Source organism: Phyllobates terribilis, unplaced genomic scaffold, assembly GCF_046119375.1.
Source record: "Phyllobates terribilis strain yellow unplaced genomic scaffold, ASM4611937v1 Scaffold_3__8_contigs__length_932513732, whole genome shotgun sequence".
Taxonomy (NCBI): Eukaryota; Metazoa; Chordata; class Amphibia; order Anura; family Dendrobatidae; genus Phyllobates; species Phyllobates terribilis.
The window spans coordinates 351,725,328-351,750,030 of NW_027362763.1; the positions used below are offsets into that span (position 1 = coordinate 351,725,328).

The 24,703-nt window shown below is 50.2% G+C and overlaps 1 long non-coding RNA gene across 1 annotated transcript; it reads left to right on the top strand.

Annotated features, from left to right (window-relative positions):
- Positions 1-16: 16 nt before the first annotated feature.
- On the top strand, positions 17-24,007 carry LOC141258114 (uncharacterized). Its single transcript, XR_012318201.1, has 3 exons — positions 17-837; positions 1,630-1,746; positions 23,639-24,007. It is a non-coding gene; the product is annotated as an uncharacterized lncRNA (long non-coding RNA).
- Positions 24,008-24,703: the final 696 nt, after the last annotated feature.

Consider the following 24,703-nt stretch of genomic DNA (forward strand, 5'->3'; position numbering starts at 1 on the left):
AGCTGCAGTGGACTACAATTCCCATGGACCCTTGTTTCAGTCAGATGACACAGCCTGGAAGGATAGGAGGGAGGAGGGACTTGGGGGAGGGAGCTGGAGAGAAAGTGAAAGTAAAACTAGAGAGGAAATTAAGTGTGGTAGCTTGTTGTTGTGAAAGATGGAGTGCTGTGGACTTGTATCCCTCTATGCTGCGGAGCTTTGCCGTCCCCTCTGATATACCCGCGTTGCTGGAGAGAGCGCGGCCCTGTCACCCGGTGAAGCAAGTGACATCAAGGACTCGGAGAGTTCTGCCGGCACTCGCACCGTATAAAGGCCTGAATCCTGCCGCCCCCAGCTGGTGTCCAGGAACACATACGACCGGTTGAGAGGCACCGTGAGTGCCCCTTTTGAGACTTGTGGTTCTACCACTGCCAGTTACAGTGAGTACAATACGCCCCAGACTTTTTACGTTAATCTTCATCTAAGTGCACCAACGGTTATAAATTTGCGCGCCAACATCCGCGGCAACTGGGCCCCAACGTTTGGACTGAGTTAATACAAGAAAAGGGAAACCCTGCTACGTTATATTTGCAGGGTTGGGGAAGAATTAGATTGTGATGTGTATATGATTTTTATAGAGCACCTTTACCTGTATTGTATGTTATTGCTTTAAATCCACCTCATTTCTGCTGCATAGCAATAAACCTGTTAAACCGTTTTACTCCTGTCCCGGGTGAGTGTGTACTGAGCTGTGGCAGGGGCTTCCCGAATCAGCCCCTGGCAGAAGATACCAGTCCTTCTGCAGTCCTAGTGAGATCTCCAATCAAGATTCGGGTGGAGGCACTGCGCCCTAGAGAGGTGAGACCCCCCCATAACACCCAGCGTACCGTGGTAGCCCAAAAGGGGTGTTACACAAGCAAAATGCGTCTAGTGCAATGATTTTTTGGTATTCACAAATGATCATCATTCTCACCAGTACATCATCCTGTGGTTATGGTACCTGCTCTGCTGAGAACAATGATAACCTATATGCACTGAATTACAGATTATTCAGTGCAACTCTGAAGTGAGATCAGGCTTTTAAATAACTGCCGATCAGTAAATACTGGATTGATAGAGAAGATTAATGGGCACTCAGTCTGTATCAACAAACCTACAGAGAATATGGAGTAAATTCCCACACAACAATAGAGAAATTAGTGATTAAAAACACATATTTATTCAATCATTTAAAATATAGATACAAAATATATAAAAGTAGTAAGTCATTCGGGGTAGGAGTCACATCTACAGAGCCGCAGGGGTACATAAATCCTCATGCCCTTAATACAACAGTATATGTAAAGTTTAACAGAGTAGCATCATACAGCAGATGGAAAGCAGTCTAATATCAGAAAAAATGGCAGTTAATGACAAGCGACCACCAACAAAAAACTGCCTGTAAACAGTAGGTTAACAGGTAAAACCACCCTCCACCTAAGAATCTGATGTATTCAGAATGCAATCATATTCAAGTTAGATGAGGCTCACCCATGTAAGCAGTGGGGATTAACGTGCGACCCTGTATGTCGAGGTGGCATTGGATGGGATATGGAACCCCAAGGGTCAATTTAGAGTAATTCACCGCATACTCTTGTTTCCCTTGTGCAGGGAGAAGTGTGACAGGGTATATAAATGACGCGCCCCACGGGCCGTGGGGTACTCGGCAGCCACGCCTCTGGTTGCTGGTGGGGGATATCATGGTGGCTGGCCCGGTCCGTGACCCAGGTCAGTAAAAAGGGGAAGATAAATTATAGGGGATTTGAGAAAGTTCGTGACGCCACCTGTGGAATGCGGCTAAGGGGTGCCGCCGCTGCGGAGCAGTCCTCTGGAGCTGGTGTTACGGCAGCAGGGATGGTGTGGCTCTCCACAGGTAAAGCTAGCTCCAGGGCAGCGTGGGGTGTAATGGATGGTGGTACAGGGGAGAGACGGCAGGACAGTCCCGGAGGAAAGACGGCCACACACAGGGGTAAGCTTCAGTACCTTTACTGGTGATGCTGCAGGCAAGGTCCAGGGTACTCCAGGCGAAGGGCGCACTTTTGGACTCTCCCCAGTGAGCGAGTATAGGGCCTCCTGATCCGTTGCTTTATTCTCTAAGCTTCTGACCTGCCTGGAGCTAGTCCTAGCTTGGTTACTGTCTCTCTTTGCACCTGCTGACCTGGTGGTAGGGCCTTCTCTTTGGAGATCACTCTCTCTGGACGCTGGGACCTCCGTGACTCCTAGCCCTGGTACTGTAATCAGCGTTTGGTGATCCTGGGACCTATAGTCCTCCAGGGATTCCGGTGGTTCCTACTGGGTGTAAAGGGTCCCTGTAGGCGCGGACCCGGTGTCCGGTATATATATCGGGGTGAGCCTGGTATGTTCCTCTGCCCCCTCGCTACTTCTTCCTTCTCCTCTCTGCCTTCGGCCCACTCAAGGCCCTTACTAGGCCTTCACACGTGCTGTAGGCTTTGGCTCGCCTAAGCACAGCAGCCAGCGTGCTGCTCTTGGAGCGTCAGCACGCTCTCAGACCCTGTCTCTCTCAGTCTGCCTGAACACTAAAACTGAAACTTCAACTAAACTGAGCTGCCTGGCTCCACCCTCCCTATATATATACCTAACGGGCTCCCTCTGCTGGTCTGAGGTGGTAGGGTGGAGGTGTGTGAATGTGTGAGGGCCTCTTGTGGAGAAGTCAATCCATGCACCCTTCTGGGTTCTGTGGCACCAGTGCGTATCAGGGCGCCACATTCCCCCCTGGTAAAACTCGGTACTCCTGGACTGAAGCATTTTTGTCAAAACAGGTTAACAAATAACAATTCTTCCCTTTATGGGAGGCACTTTTCTTAAACGTTACTGGTAACAAAAACGTAATAAATACTAAATATATGTACAATAGTTAGAGTTTTTGAGCAATTGTCAGTGAGTCCCCTAACAGGGTGTCCATTTCACTGCAAAGTACAAGGGAGTTTGAGGGACCTGTCCGTAAACCCTCCACGTAGGCCCTGGGCGTGGCTGCAGGGCATAGGTGTTCCGGAGTTGGACCACGTCTTCCGCCACCCCAAACAGGTTTTTGTTCAGTGGTTACCTAAAAGGGGCACTCCAGGGAGTGCAATTATGGACACATAAACAGTTTTTGGGCTGCACACAGTCCTCAGCCACCAAGTCCTTTATATATACCCTTACGAGTAACTAAATGCAACAAGAAAAGTGTCACCTAAATTGTCCATTGTAAGGCAAAAATACGTCAATACAAACATAAAAATTACACAAGAATAACATACCCCAAGGGGCAACTATTTATACTATCAGAGTTTCTCTTCCTACTCTCTGTATCTGACAGGGGTCTGACCTTGCGTGCTACGTGTTGACCTACGTAGTACTGGGATGCGTGTGGTACTGGTGTTTATACTACCTCCCATTCTGTCAGTTCTAAGTGTGAAGGGACTGCAAGACTGCCTTAACCTCCCTACGGGACTGGCAAGTGTACCATTGGCTGGGCCTTCTTGCTCTGCTCCAACCGGGGATCCTTCTTCCGGAGATTCTTCCTGAGCAGGCTCTTCTGAGGCACCTACAGGTTCTACTTGCTGTGGAGGGTCTTCTGGCTGTTGGTAGAAGTGTAGCACAGGTATTATTACCGCTCCTCCTAGTTGGGGCCAATCTGCCGGGAAATCTCCTAATTCAGTATGTATTACTGCTTCTTTAGGCTCCTCCGGTATGATGAGAGGCACTTCTTCCTGGGGCTTTAGCGGTCCTGAACACAACTTCAGATGGTCTCTAGATACCTTTGCAGTCGTTCTTCCTCCGTCCTTGATAATTAAACAGGTCTTTCTGTTATCAAATCTTGAATTTAACACAGTGTAGGGTTCCCTCTCCCACTGGTCATAAAGTTTGTGGTTTCTTCTTTTTCTCTTAAGCACAACTTCTCCAGCTGGAAAGGGTTCTGCTGGTGCACTCTTGTTGTACTGTGCTTCCTGCTTGTCTCTTACCCTATTCAGACTGTCTTCGACACAGGCTTGTACTCTCCTGTACTGTTCCTGTCGCGTCGTGTCCCAGTCTTCAGTGGACATATCTGCTGCGAGTTCTACTACACCAAGCTCCAGGTCCATGGGCAACTTTCCGGGTCTTGCTCGCATGAGATATGCTGGAGTACAATTGGTGGAACTCACAGGTTTGTGGTTTTACAGATCTACCAGGTCAGGTAGCTTGTCTGGCCACTGGTTTCTTTCTTCTAGTGGTAAGGTCTTCAACAGGTCAATGACGATGTTATTCATCTTTTCACATAACCCACTGGTTTGGGGGTGGTACGGTGTAGTCCGGATCTTCTTACACCCGTACAGATGGCAAAACTCCTTGAACAATTCGGCTTCAAAGGCAGTGTCTTGATCTGTCAGCACCTGCTCCGGGTATCCATGGGGCCTGCAGAAGTATGCCTGAAACATCTTCGCCGCAGTTTCTGCCGTCAGATCCTTGACGGGGGCGACCACCAGGAACCGGGAGTAGTGATCCAACATGGTCAGGGCATAGGAATATCCTGACCTGCTGGGTGACAGCTTGACATAATCCAGGGCCACGATCTCCAAGGGTCGAGTTGTCTTGATGGGTTGCAGGGGTGCCTTCTGGCTGCTGTAGTCTTTTCTTCTGAGGCTACAGGGTCCATAATCCCGGCACCATCTCTCTATGGAACTGCGCGTTCCAACCCAATAAAACCGTTCTTTCAGCAGGGTTTCTAGCTTCTTCCAGCCAAAGTGCCCTGCTTGATCGTGGTAGGCCTCCAACACCATCCGGATGTCCGTCCTGGGCACTACGATTTGCCATACCATCTCATGAGTCCTGGGGTTAACGTACCTTCGGCACAGCTTCTCTCTATAGATGAACAGCCGGCTTCTCTTATTCCACAGCTGCTTGGCTTGTGGAGACGCGTCCTTCTCCAGGGAGGAAACTTCCTGGGTTATTAGTTCTTTAATACAGCTGACAACCGGGTCGCTGTCCTGGGTCTCCTTCCAGCTGTGGTGAGGCAAAGGGTTTAACTTCTTACAGCGAGGCCTCCTGGAGGCTCGCTGCTCGTGAACCATTCCATTGCGGTGGAAGGCAGGTAGCTCAATCTCCTCCAGGTCATCCACTTCTTCTTCAGTGTCCGACTGGTGAGGCATCCTGGACAGGGCATCTGCGTTGGCATTCTTGCGGCCTGCCCGTTACTTAATGGTGAACTGGTAGTTTGACAGCCGAGCCATCCATCGTTGTTCCATGGCTCCTAACTTGGCTGTTTCCAGATGAGTCAAGGGGTTATTATTAGTGTAGGCAGTGAATTTACTGGAGGCTAGGTAGTGCTTGAACCGCTCAGTGATGGCTCAGACCAGGGCCATGAACTCCAACTTGAAGCTGCTATAGTTCTCTGGGTTCCTCTCGGTCGGGCGGAGCTTCCTGCTCGCATAGGTGATCACCTTCTCTTGGCCATTCTGCTTCTGACTTAACACAGCTCCTAATCCCTCGTTGCTGGCATCAGTGTACAGCAGGAACGGTTGGCTGTAGTCAGGGTAGGCTAGGATCTCTTCGCCGGTCAGGATCTCCTTCATCACCTCAAAGGATTCAGCTTGCTCCTTACCCCACTGGAACGGGGGGTTTCTGCCTCTCCCGGACTGTCCTACCAGGAGATCTTGCAAAGGAGCCGCTTTCTTGGTAGAGTCCTTCACAAACCTCTGGTAATACCCGACTAGTCCCAGGAACTGACGTACCTCCTGGAGGCTCTTTGGCTCCGGCCATTTCTGGATGGCAGTGACCTTCTCCGGGTCCGGTGCTACTCCTTCTGGACTGACGATGTGCCCCAGGTACTGTACCTTTCGCTTGAGCAGGTGGCATTTGGAGGGCTTCAGCTTCATCCCATAGCGGGACAGCGACTCAAATACCTCTGCCAGGTGCTTCAAATGGTCCTCGTACGTTTTAGAGTACACTATCACGTCATCCAGGTATAGCAGTACAGTCTCGAAGTTGCGGTGTCCCAGGCAGCACTCCATCAATCTCTGGAACGTTCCGGGGGCGTTGCAGAGTTCGAACGGCATACTGTTGATCTCGTAGAGTCCCATCGGGGTAGTAAAGGCCGTCTTCTCCCGATCCTCCTCAGCAACAGCTACTTGCCAGTACCCACTAGTGAGGTCAAGGGTGAAGAAGTAATTTGCAGACTTTAATGCAGCCAGGGATTCCTCTATACAGGGCAAAGGGTATGCATCTTTGTGTGTTATGCGATTTACCTGTCTGTAATCTACACACATCCTCATGCTTCCATCCTTTTTCCTGACCAGGACCAGGGGAGCTGTCCAGGGGCTACAGCTATTTCTTATTACCCCTGCCTTCCTCATGTTGTACAACATCTCCTTCGCCTTCTGGTAGTGTGCTGGTGGTATGGGCCTGTAACGTTCCTTGATGGGTGGATGGTCACCTGTGGGTATATGGTGTTGTACCCCTTTAATCCTCCCAAAGTCAAGTGGTTGTTTACTGAATACCTGCTCGTATTCCTGATCCACCCGGTGTACACCCTGCTTCTGATGGGCAGGAGTGGTGTCTGTCCCAACATGGAGCTGTTGACACCAATCCTCCACCTGGGTTCCCGGGTCATTATCCTCCACTTCGTCTAGTGAGGTTAAGGACTCCGCCATGTGTATGGAGTTGTTATCTACTGTGTATAGTTTGGCAACAGTGGCGTAGCGTGGTAATCTAACCTGGTCTTACCCATAGTTTAGGAGGCGTACGGGCACCCTCCCATTGCGTACATCCACTACCCCTCTGGCAGTCAAGAGTGTAGGTCTGTGCTCCGAGCTAAGGGGCTCTACTACCGCCTGGTAGCTCCGTCCTTTGAGACCTATTGATGCTGTACACCAAATCAGCATCTCACTCATCGGGGGGATCACAATAGGTATCGGGTCTGTCACCCGTACATTACCAATTTCGCCACCTGTTAGCTTTACCTGTTGCTGGTACATAAGGGCTCGGATCTCTTTCTGGAGCACCCTCCTCTGCTCTGGTTTGGCAGTATCGGCCATCTGTTGGAGCAAAAACAACACTTCTCCCAAATAGTTACCGACAATATTTGTGCCAAGTACCATATACAAGTCTGTGTCATCAGGATTAGTCTCTACTACAATTAGTCCCTGGTCCTTCAGTTCCACTCTTCCCACCTTTACTGCCACATCCTTAACCCCGACTAGGTTAAGGGGAAGGCCATTGGAGGCATACACGGAAAGGTTAGGAGCTGGCGGGTGAAGTTCGTCTATGGACCAGAACCTTTTGTAGAGGGCATCTGGCATGATGGTTACCTGAGATCCAGTGTCCAGCAGGGCAGGTGTTGCAATGCCATCCAGCACAATGGACAGGAAAGGTCTTCCTCCCATGAACCGATGGTACCAGTTCGATGGGCCCGGGGTGGCGTTGTCCTCCTTCTTCTTCTCATCCAGGGGACATCCTCAGGACTGTCGGCGAGTAGTATCCTTCCTTCGGGCTCGGGCTCCTCCTGTAGCTGCAGGGTGCTCAGGACAGTGGGCAGGGTTTTACTTAGCTGATGCACTTCAGTGCGTAGGCTGTCCAGCTCGCTAGGGGGCACTGTTTGCATCTTTGTTTCAGCCGTTAATGAGGGAGCAGTGGGTGCTGCAGTCACTGGGGTGGCCCCACCCTGGTAACGGTGGATAGCAGTATGTGATATTTCCAGGGGTTGCAGACCCTTTATAGCCATGTCCTTAAGGGTGACAAAGGTGGCATCTGGATGGTCTAAGGCCCACCACCATACAGTTCTGCTCTCCTCTTTGGACCTCAACCCCCGGATGAACTGTTCCGTCAGCATTTTATTTTATTTTTCTATGCTGGCTGAACTAACCTGTTTCAGGGCCCCCAGGGCTTCCTGTAAGCGCCAGGCGTAGTCCCGGACACTGTCCTCAGGCTTCTGGACGCAGTGATAGAACCTCATCCAGAGATCTGTCTCAGTGCGGTTTTCAAACACAGTTTGCAGTCTCTTAAAGATGATGGATACCGATTCCTGGTCTGCGGCTGGCCAGGTTTCAACTTCCCGCTCTGCGGCACCAGTCAATTGTCCCAACAAGACAGCAGCTCACTGTTCGCCAGTCAAAGAATACATATCTAGCACACCGCATATTCTTCTCTTGAATCCGGACAGGGTTTGCCGTTATACTGGGGGAGCCACTTCGCTCCAGGGATATACAGCAGGGCCATAGGTAATAACGGGGTCACGACCCCTGCTGGTGGAGCGGCCGCTCCGGCCTGTGCTGCGCCGGGCGCAGGTTGGGCATCTGGAGCGTTAACCGGTGCCCCGGCGGCTTGCTGGTCGTCGGCCATTGTTGCGCCCCCCTAGTGAACCGGAGCCTACCTTCTTCACTTTCTTTATCAGGTAGGCCGCAGCTCCGCGGGCGACGGTCTTCTTCCAGGACCTTGCGTAGCTCGCGTCTGACGTCAGAGCGTCCTCTGGACTCCTTCCAGGACCTAACGCTTCCTGGTTCGACGTCAGGGGTGGGGCGTGTCCTCAACTTCGCGCGCTTCCAGCGGTTACGCTTCTCCGATTCCCGCGGTTACGCCCCTCTTCTTCCCGCGCAGCGACAGGAAGATGGTGAACAATGGCGAGAAATCTCGGGAATGGCGGGAAAACTTCACAACAGTGAGTACTACAGTTCTTTAAGGAGCACAGTACCCGGTGGTAATGGGCACGGACTCTTGTTCGTGACGCCAAGACTGACGTGCCCCCTGGGCCGTGGGGTACTCGGCAGCCGGGCCTCTGGTTGCTGGTGGGGGATATCACGGTGGCTGGCCCGGTCCGTGACCCAGGTCGGTCAGTAAAAAGGGAAAGATAAATTATATAAATTATAGGGGATTTGAGAAAGTTCTTGACGCCACCTGTGGAATGCGGCTAAGGGGTGCCGCCGCTGCGGAGCAGTCCTCTGGAGCTGGTGTTATGGCAGCAGGGATGGTGTGGCTCTCCACAGGTAGAACTAGCTCCCGGGCAGCTTGGGGTGTAATGGATGGTGGTGCAGGGGAGAGACGGCAGGACGGTCCCGGAGGAAAAACGGACACTCACATGGGGGTAAGCTTCAGTACCTTTACTGGTGATGCTGCAGGCACGGTCCAGGGTACTCCAGGCGAAGGGCGCTCTTTTGGACTCTCCCCAGTGAGCGGGTATAGGGCCTCCTGATCCGTTGCTTTATTCTCTAAGCTTCTGACCTGCCTGGAGCTAGGCCTAGCTTGGTTACTGTCTCTCTTTGCACCTGCTGACCTGGTGGTAAGGCCTTCTCTTTGGAGATCACTCTCCCTGGACGCTAGGACCTCCGTGACTCCTAGCCCTGGTATTGTAATCAGCTTTTGGTGAACCTGGGACCTATAGTCCTCCAGGGATTCCGGTGGTTCCTACTGGGTGTAAAGGGTCCCTGTAGGCGCGGACCCGGTGTCCGGTATATATATCGGGGTGAGCCTGGTATGCTCCTCTGCCCCCTCGCTACTTCTTCCTTCTCCTTTCTGCCTTCGGCCCACTCAAGGCTCTCACTAGGCCTTCACACGTGCTGTAGGCCTTGGCTCGCCTAAGCACAGCAGCCAGAATGCTTCTCTCTTCGCTGCTCTCGGAGCGTCAGCACGCTCTCAGACCCTCTCTCTCTCAGTCTGTCTGAACACTAAAACTGAAACTCCAACTAAACTGAGCTGCCTGGCTCCACCCTCTCTATATATGTCCCTAACGGGCTCCCTCTGCTGGTCTGAGGTGGTAGGGTGGAGGTGTGTGAATGTGTGAGGGCCTCTTGTGGAGAAGTCCATCCATGCACCCTTCTGGGTTCTGTGGCACCAGTGCGTAGCAGGGCGCCACATAAACATTTAGACCCTTCCTCGGTCTTGTTCACAATGTCGTTGGGGAAGAAGAGCATAAAATAAATACCATATACATTGGTGATTGTACATCAGATAGTGCCACATATGTCCAATATATACAAAAAATACAACATATATATATACAGTATACACAAACATATTGTCATGCCCCAAGAAAGCTGAGGATATGCTGAAAGGATGCACATAAAGCATACAATAACAAAGTAAAAGACACTTGTGGTCAGAAGCGTTAGGCTCATGATGGTATATAGGGAATACTATGAAAGAGCATGTTGCTAATATCTCAATGTAGTTAGAGAGAGGAATAAAATGTTACAGCAGTGTGTACTGACATTGTGGAGCCAGGGTTACCAGTAGCAAGTGGAGGTGGAGGGAGAGTAGACCATAATGCAACAAAGAGCCTGTGAGGCGGAGGAGGTAAAGTGGGGGCCATACTGGATGTAATAAAAAATACTGATCAGAGCTTGTTTAATGCCGCAAAGTTGGTAACTGTAAACAAACCCTAAGACATGTCTGCAGTTTCAGACTGCACGCCAAGGTTGTAATTAGAAAATCTAAGGCCACATAGAAAAACTTTTAAAGAGGCCACTCTGTCACCTATTCCCACTTTTTGTCATATAATCTAAGAGGTTCCAATGTGGCGATATACTAGACTAGTTATGGTGGGACTGAGACACTTACTGCCTCTAAGCAGGCTATTCCTTACCTGGCCAGCATCAAGACACCCCTAGCTAACAGGATCTCCCCATCTTCTTAGGCTATGTGCGCACGTTCAGAATTTGAATGCAAAAAATTCCTTAAGGTTTCTGCATTTCTTGGCAGGAAAAACGCTGCAGAAAAAAAGTACGTTTTACCACAATTTTAACACATTTTTTTATGTGTTTTTTGATGTGTATTTGTACATCAATGAATGCTTTTTGAGCTAAATAAAGATATTTGAAAAAAGAAACTAGGGACATTGCTCTAACCCTTGCATTACTTTCAGACCTGGGGTGAGTATATTGATTAATTTAAATGAATAAAGAATGTGTCTGTTGTATTTCAAATAAAGTGTTTTACTCTGTGTGTGTGTTTATTTAACTTTTTACTTTACTTTAATTAGGTTTAGTAATGAAAGGGTCTGATTGTCACCTTGTCATCCCTAAACAAAATGGCTAGGTGTCAGCTAATCCAATAAACCCAATCTCATTAGCATTCCCATTCAAGTCATTTCTGAGGCAGCTGAGAGCTGCTATTTTTAGCCAAGGAAGGTGCCATTAGGCAAACATGTTCCCTGGCTGTTATAAACAGCTCACAGCTGTTTCGTTAGCCTCTACATCCCCACGATCAGCAATCAGCAGCGCTTTGGATGCAGCGTATTTTCGCTGCGTCCAAAATGCTGTATTCTAATGCTGCACTTTTGTTGTCAATACATGCGGATCCACCTCATATAATGACATTTCAATCGTTCAAACCTGCAGCATCCAAATGTTACAGCATAGTGTATGTGATTTCTAGAAATCCCATGTCCACTATGCATGCATCTAAGGCTGCGGATCACCCATGGACACTGACATGCGGCGCGTCTTTCAGGACCGCAGCATATCAAATTCTCTTGTGGAGTCGCTAGTCTCCGCAACAGAAATTTGACCACTAGAATGTACTGAATGCGGTAAATCTACATAGTTCAGTGAACACATGTAGATTTACCTGCGTTCAATAGAATGCAGCATTTTGGACGCAGCAAAAATATGCTGCGTCCAAAGCGCAGCTACGTCTGGATCGTGGGCACATAGCCTAAAATATGTGCCCGCGTCATTTTCATAACCAGCATAGGGAAAGCCGACCACTGGGAGCAGATATTAGTAGCTGGGGAAGGGGCCATTAGCCAAAAATGTTCCCTGGCTATTAATAACAGCCCACAGCTGTTCGCTTAGCCTTTACTGGGTAGATTACAGGGGGACCCCAGAAAGAATTGACGTAGGGTCCCCCTATAAAATCTAACTAGAAAAGGCTAAACAGACAGTTGTGGGCTGATATTAATAGCCAGGGAAGGGGCCATGGATACTAGTCCCCGAATCCCTCGTCACCTGTTAAAAAAGACAAAAATAAAAAATAACCATATCCCACACCTGTCCACCGTCATGATGTAATCCCAGTATCCCACAATGATCCGGGTCGCTTCTACAGCAGTCACTGATGTGACTGCTGTAGAAGACAGCACTATATAGTGACAGGAGTGTAATCACTCCTGTCAGTGTATAGTGCTGTGCTGCTGGGGCTGAGTTCACCTGATCAGCTGATCAGCCCCTGTGATCTCATTTACGGTATCGTGGGAACATTCCCTCGCAGCATTGTAAAGTGAGGCCCAGAGCTGTCAGCTGATGAACTCAGGTAAACTCAATCCTGGAAGCACAGCGATGTACACTGCCGGGAGCGCGCTCGCTCCAGTCAGTGCATTGCCGAGTGATCAGGTCGCCGGGGGACATCAGGAGTATGGCGAACAGGTGAGAATAAAAGGTGTTTTTATTTCAATGTAGATTTTTACTTTTTTTTTTTAAACACAGAGCACAGACGCCAGCTGAGAAGACTACTTCTCCCCTCAGCTGCGCCGGCTCCCGCTGTTATCAGTGGGAGCAGCGGTCTGATGATGGGAGGAGTAGTATTCTTCCCCGGCCCGGGTACCATTTTTTGTGCTTTTTTGCGGCGTATTTCACTCAGTAACTTGAATTGAGTCAGTTAAATACACAGCAAACATCCGCAGCAAATACACAAATGTATTTACACCTGCGGGTTTGCTGTGGTTCAATTGAACTCAATGGGTAGAAAACGCTGCAGAAACACTAAAAAGAATGGAAATGCTGCGTATTTAAAGGCAATGACAATTCTATCAGGAAAACTCCTGATCATGCGCACAGCCTAATAGCATTGTCATGCTATTAGCTGGCACACGGATTACCTAGCGTTTTTGGTGCATTTCCGCACAGAAAAAAAACAGCGAAAACGCAGCAAAAACGCACAATGTGCACATAGCTTAAGTAGAGAGGCTTCTTGTAAATCTGCGCACTGCGTCCTGCAGCAAGGCTTGCTGAGAGGCAGCAGGATGTTGTAACTTCCACCCCCTGTTCGTTAGAGAGAGTGGCATGGTGCCTGTCCTGTCAGTGTGCCCACCACTGCTCTGCCGCAAGATATGTTTTGTTAAATCTAGTGTTCCGGTTTTCCTGAACTCTGTAGAAACCACTATGACTGTGTAACAGGTGTGTCAGGTGTAATAGACAGTCGCTCTGGATCTGGCTGTAGAAGGTCACTGTGCTTGGCATTACAGATGCCTTCTTAATCCGTCTTCCTTTAGGACCCAGCGGCTACCTCCCTCTTGCTGCTGATTGACACACCCTTAAAAATACTCAGTTTGCTTCAGGGAATCGCCGGTGATACTTCTATATACCTTTGTGCAGGCATGGAGCACTAGCAGTCGGCTAGCTTCTTCTCTAGTGCCTTTGCAGGACAGTTGGCGTTACTCCTCTGGTGTCTGCTCAAGCTAAGTTTATCCCCTTTGTTTGTCTACCTTGTTGTATCTAGTTTGTAGTGGGGCTGACCAATGCTCACTCCTCCCCCTCCCCATCTAGGGCCAAGCTCTAGGGACATCTAGGGCTTAGGGTCCTGTTCGTCGATAGGTGTGGAACCTATATAGGGACTGTAGGGTAGGCAGGGTGATATTAGATCTTCCTTGGAGTCTCCACTCCCCCTTTCCCTAGTGTTTGGGCTTCCTCCCCCTCTTCCCTTCCTGTTGCACTTAGTCTTTCCCACACCGTGCGTGACAGACTGTAATCGCTATTGTTCCACCCCTGCTGCACGCAAAGTTTATTTATCATCCGTCACCGTGGAAACACTTAGATCTGCATAAGAGTTGTGCACAACGATAAAAGTCAAGACTAGTTACAAAGTTGCATAATTTTATTTATATTTTAGATGAAGCATTCCATTTGTATTAGTGTAACTACCTTAACATTTAGAGAAGATCTGGATGGGACAAATGCGCTCAGAAGGGCCGTGAGGAGCAAGATGATGGTGATGGTAGCGCTCACCTGTAAGGGTTGTGTAAGGACATAACACCTGTAGAAGCCTGATGTGTTGTAGCTGCAGTCCCATTCGGCAAAGCGGAGATTATCCCAATGTGCGAGCTGCACTTATGGAGAGGATGTGATCCAGAGAGTATAAACAGGGTTTTTTATTCACCAATGCGTTTGGCACCTTTCTCATGGTAATAAACCAACCTGTCTTCACCTTTAGATATCATATGTAATCTCATAACTTGAACACTTGCCTATTGATATTCCAGTTGTTCACCCAAACTAAAATAAAAGACCGGTGAAACTATTACATCATTAGTAATTAAATCTGTCATATCACCAGAACTCCCTCCCTCTTCCTACTTACAAGTGAGGGAAGATGAGGAGATCCATCTAGTCCCCGCCACACTTTTCTGGGTGCATCTGGCCACACCCTGTACTGTCTGTCCTTATGCTTTTCATCATTTCTTAGTTTTTAGGGCATCTTTGATGAAGGCCATTGTTTTCTATATTGATAAAATTGTGGATGAGATAGTGGCCATGTGTCTGATCATTCATGGTCTCAGTCTTTTAAGTGAGAGATGGCATACAGGGTGGCCATGGTAAATAAGGTTTCTTTACAGCAGACTGACATGTCTCAGAAACCATTGCCCAAAGTACCTACTTCCAGGTCTTCACTCATTCTGTGTAGTGTTCAAGTTGTGGGAGCTCTGCTGCATATAGATCATCTAGGCTTGCGTCTTATGAGATTTTATTTTTACATGCATCATTATAATTTTTTCTGGACACCTTATCAAAAATCACGGACAGACACTATTTTTTTATGGATACATTGGAAAACCACAATAAATCATTGTGATTAAAAGTGATACATGTCTTCAGACCATAAGTCTGATATGAAAACGTCATTTGCATGCATTGATAATTACAGTCAACGTAATCTACATAAGTTTCTTCAGTTTAAAAAAAAAAATCACGGACAACTTATTTTTTTTTATTGACAGGGAAAAAAAGTGCCTTATTTTTATAGACTGCATTGGAATTTCTGGACAGTTGGCAACTCTGATCATTATATACATATAGAGAATTATAAACATATAGGTATTATAAATGACGCGCCCCTGGGCCTGTGTCGCGCTGCGTTGCGCACGCGGGAGCTTACCCGGAGCCGGATCTCTTGAGGGTTGTAGTCTCGTGGCGGTGACCTGGTCCGTGCCCAGGGAGTCAAACTGAGCGGCGATGTAACAGCGGTAGATGCAGGACGACTACGCCACCCGTTGAATGCAGCTATGGAGCTGCCGCTGCAGGACAGTCCGCTGAGGCCGGTGGATGAATGGTGCAGCGTAGATGGTATAACCCCCAACGGAAGGGGTATGGCCTCAGGGCAGCAGATGTGGATGATGGGGGTAGCAGGAACCACTCAGAGACGGTGCGGTGTAATTCAGGGTCTTTACTGGTAACAACGATAGACCCTCCCGGAGTACTGGCTAGTGAACGGGGCCTGGTCAGTCCTTGAGCAGATGGGATCTCCCCTGGCCAGGCGGAGTTGTAGGCCTCCCAAACTGACTGTACTCTTCTGGCTACCTTGCTAGAAGCGGATATAAGTAGCCCACGTCCCTGAGTGTACCGTGTGGTGCTCACCCGTATGGCCGGTGACTCGGGGCCTTCTAATGGCTTCCGCTCCACGATGGCGGTGCTGGTCCCACGCGTGTGACCGTGCCTTCGGGTTTCTGGGCCTGAGGACCTGAAATCCCCTGCCGGTCGGCTTCTGCTGCTGGGTAAGAGTTAGTCCCCACAGCCTCGGACGCCGGGTCCGGTAAGAAAGCTTCTCAGTCAGGGCGAGCTCTGCAGCTGCCAGCCCCTGACTCGTAGTAGTATTGCTTCTGCTGTTTCTTGTCTCTACTCTCCTTGACTGACTGACCCTGCCTCAGCCCAGGGTTTATACAGGGGAAGTTCTTCCCCTCCCAAGACTGGGCAGGAGGTGTGGCATGCACAGGATCCCTGACCAAAGGACCTCCCACCTGCTCTCAGACATAACATTACATTACTGTGGAAAACCAGACCCCTGGGGTGCCACATTCCCCCCTAGTGAAATTTAGTACTCCGGGACTAAACATATTTTAGAAAAAAAAACATAACAAGATATAACAACAATAATAGTACAATAAGAAGAAACACATAAAGGTGGTCACGGCATGTCCGTAACCGGGTGTAGTCTTTGAAGAAAGCAAGGTGTCCATTTCACCAAAACAAGGAGACGTAACCAGGTAGGGGTCTGTCCTACCCCGAGTCCTTAACAGTCTCTAGTCCATCCTGGGTTACGCTCCAACTATGTACAAGGATTCCCGGTAAATCCACCAAGGATTCCTAAAAATAACTGGAAACACAAAATTATACACAAGCAACAATACACAGATAAACATAAATAAAACAATTTATACACTTCAAATCCTCCAGCGTGCGGGTAACTGGCCTCTAGTGGCCCTAGTGGACCTACGGAGCTGACTGTCTGGCCCTGAACTACAGGGTGTAGGAGCTGTCAAGGGTAAACTGGGCAGCTGTCTACCGGCTCTTTGTCTCACTAGGGGTACGGCAGGCTCACTATAAGCAGAGGGTTGATCCTCCTGTTCTGCTTGTGTGGAGTCTTCTGCCTCCTGGACCGGCTGTTCTTCCAGCTCTACCTGTTGCTCCGTAGGTGCTTGGGATGCTGGTTGGAGGAAGGTGAGTACGGGTACCACAACTGCACCATTGACTTGAGTCCAAGACCGAGGGAAGTCCCCGAGCACAGTACTAACCATATCTTCCCTTTCCTCTACGGGTCGATGGTCTTCTTGTTCCTCTTCAGGGTTCCTCAGTTGTTCGGGACACTTCTTCAGGTGGTCCCGGGATACAATGGCTGTGGTTTCCCCTCCATCTTTACTGATGGTACAAACCTTCGGGTTCTCGTGGCTTGAGGGCAGTACGGTGTACGGGTCCTTCTCCCACTGGTCGTCCAACTTGTGGAGCCGTCTTTTCCTCTTCAAGACCTGCTCTCCGGGTACCAGGGGAACAGCGGGAGCATACTGGTTGTAAGTTTTCTCTTGTCTTTCCCTAGCCTGACAGAGACTTCGCTCCACGCTCTCCTGTACTCTCCGGTACTGCTGCTGCCTCTCTGTGTCCCAGTCTGTTTCTGGTGAAGTGTCCTCGGGTGTCAGGACACCCATTTCCAGGTCAACAGGTAACTTACCAGGTCTTGCCCTCATTAGGTAAGCCGGGGTACAGTTGGTGGAACCTACCGGGATGTGGTTGTATAGGTCCACCAGATCGGGCAACTTCTCAGGCCACAGACTGCGTTCTTCCAGGGGCAACGTTTTTAGAAGATCCATTACCACCTGGTTCATTTTCTCACAAAGTCCATTAGTTTGCGGATGGTAGGGTGTCGTCCTTATCTTCCGGCAGCCATACAGATTGCAGAATTCCTGGAAGACCTCCGCTTCAAAGGCAGGTCCCTGGTCCGTCAGCACTTGGTGCGGGTACCCGTGTGGACGGCAAAAGTGCTGCTGGAAGGCTCTAGCTGCTGTTTGAGCCGTTAAGTCCTTGACGGGGACGACAACCAGAAACCGGGAGTAATGATCCACGATGGTTAACGCGTAGACGTAGCCACTTCTGCTTGGGGTCAGTTTTACATGATCCAAGGCTACCAGTTCCAACGGTTGCCGGGTGACGATGGACTGCAGGGGAGTCTTCTGGCTGGCACGGTCCTTCCTTCTCAGGTTGCACGGGCCACAGTCTCTGCACCACTTCTCGATGGTTCCCCTCATGCCTACCCAGTGGAACCGCTCGCGCAGCAGAAACTCCAGCTTCTTCCACCCGAAGTGTCCAGCTCCGTCGTGGTATGCCTCCATCACCATGGCTGCGTCTCTTCGTGGCACCACTACTTGCCAGAGTAATTCATGCGTCCGGGAGTTAACCATTCTGCGGCACAACTTCCCTTTGTAAAGGAACAGTCGACTCTTCTCTGCCCATAGTTGTTTGGCTTCCTCCGGAGCTTCTGGTTCAAGGCGAGCCTCCGGCCGAGTCAGCATCTCCTTCACCAGTCGGACGGCAGGGTCGCTGTCTTGCGTTTCCGCCCAGTTGTAGTGGGGTAAGGGGTTCAACGTAGCAACCTGCTTACTCCTTACCTGGTGGGAATACTGGATAGTCCCATGACGGTGGAATGCAGGGAGTTCAACTTCTTCCAGTCCCTCCGGATCTTCTCCTCCGTCCGGCAGGTTGGGCATCCTGGACAGGGCGTCCGCGTTGGTATTGGAGCGTCCTGCCCGGTATTTGATTGTGAACTCGTAGTTGGACAGACGGGCCATCCACCTCTGCTCCAGGGCACCGAGTCTTGCCGTGTCCAGGTGTGTCAACGGGTTGTTATCCGTGTACACGGTGAACCGGGAAGAAGCAAGGTAATGCTTAAAGCGCTTGGTGACTGCCCATACTACGGCCAGGAACTCTAACTTAAATGAGCTGTAATTCTCGGGGTTCCTTTCGGTGGGTCGCAGTTTTCGGCTGGCGTAGGCAATTACTCGTTCCTTCCCCTGCTGGATCTGGGACAGTACGGCTCCTAGCCCGATGTTACTGGCGTCGGTGTAGAGGATAAAGGGCTGGCTATAATCCGGGTACGCCAGGATTTCGTCCCCCGTGAGGGCCATCTTCAGCTGGCGGAAGGACTCTTCTTCCAGCTCCTCCCATTTGAAGGGCGGCTTCTGGTTCTTGGCCTTCCGGGACTGGCCTATCAGGAGGTCCTGCATAGGTGCTGCCTTTTTGGTGAAACCGGGAATAAACCTTCGGTAGTAGCCTACCAACCCGAGGAACTGCCGCACTTCTTTTACGCTGGAGGGGCTTGGCCATTCCTTAATTGCGGTGATCTTATCAGGGTCGGGAGCCACTCCGTCAGCGCTCACCACGTGTCCCAGGTACTGCACCTTTGGTTTCAGGAGGTGACATTTGGAGGGTTTCACCTTTAGGCCGTAACTTGCCAGAGCTTCGAACACTTCCGCCAGGTGTTTCAGGTGGTCCTCATACGTCTTGGAATATACGATGACATCGTCCAGGTACAACAGGACCGTCTCGAAGTTTCTGTGGCCCAGACAACACTCCATTAGTCGTTGGAAGGTTCCCGGTGCGTTGCAGAGTCCGAACGGCATGCAGGTGAACTCGCTAAGTCCCATCGGGGTGGTGAATGCGGTCTTCTCCCGGTCCGCCTCTGCTACAGGAACCTGCCAGTACCCGCTAGTGAGATCCAAGGTAGAGAAGAAGTTAGCAGATCTTAAAGCAGCCAATGACTCCTCTATCCTTGGTAAGGGGTACGCATCCTTGTGTGTGATACGATTGATTTTCCGGTAATCTACACACATCCTCATGGTGTTGTCTTTCTTTCGGACTAAGACTAGTGGAGCTGCCCAGGGGCTACAGCTATCCCTGATCACCCCAGCCTCCTTCATGTCTCTAAGCATCCCCTTGGCGTGTTGGTAGTGGGCAGGGGGTACGGGTCGATACCTCTCTTTTATAGGAGGATGGTCTCCCGTGGGGATGTGGTGTTCTACCCCCTTGACTCACCCGAAGTCTAACGGGTGTTTACTGAACACTCTCTCGTACTCCTGAACCACCCGATAGACTCCTTGTTTCTGGTGTGCGGGAGTGGAGTCAGTACCCAGATGTAGTTGCTGACACCAGTCCTCCATGTTTTTCTTAGAGCCGTTACCTTCCCCCGGGTGAGATGGAGGCAAGGGTTCCACAGATTGTATAGAATTTTGGTTAATGGTATATAATTTGGCTAGCGTGGCATACCGGGGCAGGTACACTTCCCTCTCCCCGATATTTATTATGCGAACGGGCACCCTCCCATGGCGTACATCAACCACCCCCCGTGCTGTCAAAATGGTGGGCCTACTGTCCGAGTAAACTGGTTCTACCATTGCCTGGTAATCTCTACCTCTCAGACCAATAGCTGCCCGGCACCAAATCATCATTTCACTTTTTGGGGGCATGGCAATAGGAAAAGGGTCACACATTCTTACGCTACCAATCTCACCGCCGGAGAGTTCCACCTGTTGCCGTCGCATCAGTGACCGGATCTCTTTCTGGAGCACCCGCTGCTCGCCGGAGCTGGCGTTCTTGGCAACCTGCTGTAAAAGGAAAATCACCTCTGCAAGACAATTTTCAATTACATTAGTTCCTAGAGTTATTTTTGGGTGACTCTCATGTTTGTCAATATCTACAATGATCAGTCCCTGTGCTGCCAGTTCGACTCTACCGATTTTGATGGTCACCTCTTTAAATCCGATCTGTGGCACGGGCTGGCCATTGCTGGCGATGATACTCAAGTCGTCGTCAGGGTAGCGGGTAATATCCGAGTCATTCCAGTACTGCTTAAAGAGCACGTACGGGATGGTGGTGACCTGTGACCCGGTGTCCAGTAGGGCACTCATGGGAATGCCATCCAGTACCACAGGCAAGACTGGACGTCCTCCCACATATCTGTCGCGCCAGTTCGATGGGCCTGGTGATCTTTTTCCTGGGGGTTGGCCCTCTACCCCAGGTTGTGCCCGTTTAAAGAACAGTACCTTGCCATATGTCCAGGTTGATTGCAGCGGCGGCAGATGGGTCGTCCGTCCTCGCTGTATCGGTCACTGGGTCTTCCTCTGGCCGGTGGGGTCCTCCTTGGTCGACGCCACGGGATGTCCTCCGGTCCGGATGCCAGCTGGATCTTCCCTGGGGTGGAAGCCTGTAAAGACTGCACAGTTCGGGTTAGCGCAGCAACGCTCTTAGCTAGCTCTTGGACCTGATGGTGTAGGTCTGGAGCCGGGTCATTGTCCAAAGCCTGCGCATCAGCTCCCACAGGCCCTGCCGACAAGGGCGCCGCCTCCTGGTGGTAAGTGATAGCAGGGCGCTTGTGGGTCACAACGCCACCCGGTGCCGGTTCTCGGAGCACCCGGATGGCTCTGTCCTTGAACTGTGCAAAGCCCAGATGGGGATCCTGTAAGGCCATTGCCCGCAACTGGGTTCGGTGGGTATTACAATACAGTCCCTCTATAAACTGTTCGGTCAACAGCCTGTCCTCGTTTCCCACTCCATCAGGGTCGGTCTGCTTAATGGCCCTCAGGGCCTCTTGTAGGTTTAGTGCATAGTCCCTTATACTCTCATGCGCTTGCTGCTTGCACCCGTAGAATCTAAGCTTAATCTCGGCTGAGGTGCGGTTATCAAAGGTGTCCTTCAGCCGGGTTAGTATCCCTGCGACAGTCTTCCTCCCAGGTGGCCAGGATTTTACTTCCCTTTTGGCTGCCCCGGTTAGTTGGGCCACCAGGATGCTCACTTTTTGCTCTTCTGTGAGGGGGTACACCTGGAAGAGGCTATCCAGCTTTTCTCTAAAGTCATGCAGGGTATGTGACTCCCCTGAGTACTGGGGTAGCCAGGCTGCCCCCGGGATATAGGGCATGGTGAAGGGCATAACTGCAGCAGCGGTAGCGCTGGCGGGGGTTGAGGCAGTGAAGCTCTCCTCCGTATCCGACATCTTCCTCCCCCCTAGTGGACCGTGGCCTACCTTGCGATGATCCTGTTCCGTAGGCCGCGGCTCCGCAGTGGATCGTCAGGGTTGAGGACCTTCCGTCGCGCTCCTGTGACGTCGGCGTCTGCTGGGCTCCTTCCAGGACCTTACGCAACGTCCGGACGTGAGGCGGGGCTTCAGTTCTCGCGCGCTTTCGGAGTCCACGCCCTTCTTCTTCCCGCGCGGCGTCCTCAAGATGGCGTCCAATGGCGGGAAAACTCCACGGATGGCGGGAAGAAGGCAGAAGATGGCGCCGGATTGCGGGAATCTTCACCACAGGTAAGTTTGAAAAGTCTCTTTTTCAGGCACGCAGTACCCGGTGGTTGCGGGCACGAAATCCTGCCGACTACGCCAAAGTTGACGCGCCCCTGGGCCTGTGTCGCGCTGCGTTGCGCACGCGGGAGCTTACCCGGAGCCGGATCTCTTGAGGGTTGTAGTCTCGTGGCGGTGACCCGGTCCGTGCCCAGGGAGTCAAACTGAGCGGCGATGTAACAGCGGTAGATGCAGGACGACTACGCCACCCGTTGAATGCAGCTATGGAGCTGCCGCTGCAGGACAGTCCGCTGAGGCCGGTGGATGGATGGTGCAGCGTAGATGGTATAACCCCCAACGGGAGGGGTATGGCCTCAGGGCAGCAGATGTGGATGATGGGGGTAGCAGGAACCACTCAGAGACGGTGCGGTGTAATTCAGGGTCTTTACTGGTAACAACGATAGACCCTCCCGGAGTACTGGCTAGTGAACGGGGCCTGGTCAGTCCTTGAGCAGATGGGATCTCCCCTGGCCAGGCGGAGTTGTAGGCCTCCCAAACTGACTGTACTCTTCTGGCTACCTTGCTAGAAGCGGATATAAGTAGCCCACGTCCCTGAGTGTACCGTGTGGTGCTCACCCGTATGGCCGGTGACTCTGGGCCTTCTAATGGCTTCCGCTCCACGATGGCGGTGCTGGTCCCACGCGTGTGACCGTGCCTTCGGGTTTCTGGGCCTGAGGACCTGAAATCCCCTGCCGGTCGGCTTCTGCTGCTGGGTAAGAGTTAGTCCCCACAGCCTCGGACGCCGGGTCCGGTAAGAAAGCTTCTCAGTCAGGGCGAGCTCTGCAGCTGCCAGCCCCTGACTCGTAGTAGTATTGCTTCTGCTGTTTCTTGTCTCTACTCTCCTTGACTGACTGACCCTGCCTCAGCCCAGGGTTTATACAGGGGAAGTTCTTCCCCTCCCAAGACTGGGCAGGAGGTGTGGCATGCACAGGATCCCTGACCAAAGGACCTCCCACCTGCTCTCAGACATAACATTACATTACTGTGGAAAACCAGACCCCTGGGGTGCCACATAAACATATAGGTATTATATGTATCATACACATGTAGAGCATTTTGAGATCTTTTTAAATTCAAATACGCCAGGTTGGACAATTTTTTTCCCCAAAATTTGATTTACAGTGAATCATTTCATCATGAATCACAAAACCCACAAGGCTTCCAACTGCCATGTTACACTCTGAGGTCTTCTAGCATTGTATGCATCCCATTTCATGCTGTTTAACACAAACACAGCCTTAGTAATGTCAAAGTGACCTCACCATGAAAATAGATGGTAACCTGCTAGTAACCAACAGCACATTTAATAACAGCGCAGACTTTTCATTTTTTTAAGATGAAAAAAAATGACCAAAATATATCCCTTAGTCCCTTGTGATAAGGCAGATCGTTCTGTGCAGAACACTAACTGAAACTGACTGTGTCGCTGTCAGAGGTAACATCATCCAACTGTGACTGAAACCAGTGATGTGCCATGTGACGATACAGCTTATAATCTTTATCAACTAGACGTTTAGATTTGTTAATCCAAGAGAAATACACTATTATCTTTGTGTTGACTTGTAAATGTATGTGTATTTCTGTGGCTGGCGAAGGACAGACCAGTATTTGTATAACCCTGAATGTTGAATTCTATTGGTCTGTGGAACAATTTGCTAATTATGTTGATTAACCATTGTGGGGACGCTGTGGCTTATTGACTCACAAGACAGGAGGACAAACTATGCAAATTCATTAAATGTTCAAACAATGAGACTTGAGCGCTCCCCTTTCCCCCCAACCTGTGACTGATGACCTTTGTCACATATGTAAATATAAAAAGTGTTTTTCTATCCTGCTGCAGAGAGAATGAAGGAGAAGCAAAAGATCACACAGACTCTATCAGACCATCAGCTAGCTTGGTAGCATGGCTTTATCCAAAGAGACACAGATTTGAATTCTACGTGATTCCAGCTTAAGCATATATGGTCCTGACTGGAAAGATACGAATCTGCTCCATTGACCATCAGAGAGCCCACGGATACATTTGGAGTGACCAGGTTGGGACGATGAAGTCACTTAGCCTGATGGATATGTTGTTTGGGGTTGCCAGGTGGGACCCTCCGGTCGTCTGGAACCCATGGAAACTCTCGGAGATGCCAGGGTGTGACCCTCAGGTCTCCTGGCCTTGCACCTCAATAGACTGCTAGCTTCCTAAGCTTGCCACTACCTTCTCTCTGTGGGGGTCTGCCAGAAGCGGGGGGGGGGCACTGGTTGAGGTAGTTGGCCCTGGAAGTCCCAAAGTCTCAGCTGTTCTATTCCAAGCGGGCGGAGTGGAAGGGTGATACTGTGTAATGTTGTACCATCTTGGGTATTAGCTGGGACTGTTCTATATGTTTATTGTCCTCTTTGTGGTTCAATAAAGTATTGCCACACTGTTTAACCCTCACCCTATGTTGTCTGAGTAGTAATAGGCCCACGGAAGACCCCGGGTCTTCACATATTTGCCATAAATTCTATAACACTCTACTTCCTCTACACTAGTATACGCACCTCATGTAAAGGAGACCAATTGTGGCAGGCATTTGTTGTACTATTGCCCAGATGGCTGGAGCTAGTGGGGGTTGTGATGGTGCTTCTGCTGCTTCTAGCGGCTCCCACATTCTTAGCCTTGTTATACTTTTTTTCATTTCCAGTACAGCTTCCATTGTCATTGCCACTTTTTTGTGCAATATTATAATATAATATTATAATTAACTTTTGACAGTCTTTTCAACTTCAGTTATTCAACCTTTATTCAACCTTTGCGAAAAAGAATGTAACAATAAATGCTAGATAGGTAAGTACACATACAGAAAGCAAAATAGCAGTATAGGTGTGGCATGTACTGTCGTCAATTTGGACTAGTAAAATAAGTGTGCAAAAAACA